Below are 2,500 nucleotides of genomic sequence, written 5' to 3'. Positions count from 1 at the left end.
TTTAAGTATATGGCCAGCAAAAATGAGAGATAGAGTGTCTCCGTACAAAGACGGAGCAACTTTTGACGGTTACGAAAGATATATATATATATATACATATATATATATACATATATATATATATATGCATATACACACACACACACACACACACACACACACACACACACACACACACACACACACACACACACACACATATACAGTATATATATATATATATATATATATATATATATATGTATATATATATAATATACATATATATATATATATATGTATATATATAAATTTATATATATATATACATATACTGTATATATATGTATATATATATGTATATATATATATATATATATTACACAGAACGTGCGCACCCAGATCCCTGGGTCCGCTAGCGGAGGCCATTGCTTTCTTTGTAACCTAACATTTTATATTGGACAAATATATCAAAACTAGAAACCTAACATTGTATATAGGACAAATACATCAATTATTGACTTATTCAATGCAGTATATGTTAAGGGGAGATATCTGTCTTGGATCATGGAAAATCATGAAATTATGCATTTTTAGCTGACGACACTAGGAGGTAGCCTGGACATGTAGCGGTGCCACGCGTACGATTATTTACGCATATTGTCCCATTAAACAGTTTAAATGGCCCGGCCAACATACGCATGGGTGCGCGGTGTTGCCATATGGTGAATTATATTATTCATTATATATGTTTTTTCCTATTATTACGAGTTAAAAAAGATCGGTTGTTATACGGTACGATCAGTTGGGCTGTGGATGTTTCCCGGCAGCAACCCCTCCCCTCACCCTTCCACCTCTGTGTTTTGAAATTGTGATTTCGTAGGCGTTTGTTTTACCCACATTTTATCACGACTTAAGGTGTGACATCATCCAGAATGCCACGAATAAGTGAGACAAAGAAGCGCAGAAGCCAGCAGATGTCTGCCAAGATGAAAATATTACACACAAAGTGCATAGAAGATAGTGGAGGTGAGTTGTCAACAGGTGAGAGTCATGGACGCCATCACATTCCCGATATTTTTCAGCCCTGTGTCACTACGTAAGCAATTAGTGGAAGGCAAATTGAAAGAAGATAACATTTCTGTACGTAAGTGTTCACTAATAGAGAATGAAACAATGAAAAAATTAGTGTGCCTTATCAAGTGTCAGGTGGAGCATGTACTATTGGATATTCTCCTGGTGCATTCTAGGTTACTGTAGAGTGCATGTGAGTATTTGATCATTACTGAAATGTTTGCTGGGGGTGTTTATTGGCAGTACCGTATATACGGTACTAAATCTACCAATTTTCAGTGAACTTACATGTGAAAAATTGCTCTTTTTTTCTTATTTTCTGTCCAATTTACAAAAAAAATATGTATTTAATCTACACACTCTAAGGAAGAACTTTTATTTAATGGTTTTATCTGTAAGAAGCATATTTTTTTTTGTGCAGCAGTAAGCAAATCTTTATCAAGCCATATCTAAAAACCCATTTTTATATTAGTTTGTGTCATAAAAACTTTAATGACTTCTATACTTTTTGCTCTATCTTAAGAAACTTAAATGCACAATGATTTTCATAAAATGAGGAAGTTATTTACTTGGTAAAACATTTAATCTCTCAATGAATTTATAAATAATTTTAAATAAAAGTTCTGCTTTATATTTTGTTTAATTTATTGTTTATATATATAATTTAAAAGAAATTCAATACATTTTTTTTTATTCACACAAAGTTTGTAGGAGAAATGCATAGCTTTCAGGTAAGATCTTTGCTTTGTAAATCAAGCAATATGAGAACTAGTTATTCATATTCAAAGAGTAACTGCTATATAGATAAATAGATAAAATATGAATATTTAATGAATTGCTTTAATTTTTTGGCTATTCTGATCTCCAAATATCCTTGACATCGTGTAAAAATGTTAAGATGATTAGGTTAGTTTTAATGTGTTTAGATCTGCAGAGGTATCTCCCCTTAATATAAACTTTTATAGTGAAATAAGAAACTATTTTTAAGCCACTGTTATGCTTTGAAATGCCAATTTTAGCCGGACTTAACAGGTATTATTGTATAAGGTTAGTGGGCACCAGGGTTAGCGATTTTTTTCTTTTTCTTTTTACCTTTTTTCAAAAATATAAAAAATATATATATTTTTAAATCAGATTTATTTGATTTAGATATTTTTTTTATAGATGTTATATATTGTGGGATTGCTATCTGATATGTGATCTGATTGCTAAATAGCATTTTTGGCACATCAATATAAGGAGCAGTGTTATATAGACTTGCCACAAGTATACAAGGAACGGTATAAGCCGTTTGTGAGGACGGTATGCTCAGGTTCACTCGATTACTCCAAGGGTTTTCTCATCTTGGTGACCTTTGCTGAATTATCTGTCACAACACTTCCAATGTGACAACCAAAATCTTGTTCAGCCTTCTTGATCGAAGTTTGTACAATTTGTAGAAGATATT

The sequence above is a fragment of the Oratosquilla oratoria genome, chromosome 1, assembly GCF_046742065.1.
Source record: "Oratosquilla oratoria isolate Oo_2021 chromosome 1, ASM4674206v1, whole genome shotgun sequence".
Taxonomy (NCBI): Eukaryota; Metazoa; Arthropoda; class Malacostraca; order Stomatopoda; family Squillidae; genus Oratosquilla; species Oratosquilla oratoria.
Note: the sequence above shows the minus strand (reverse complement) of the source record.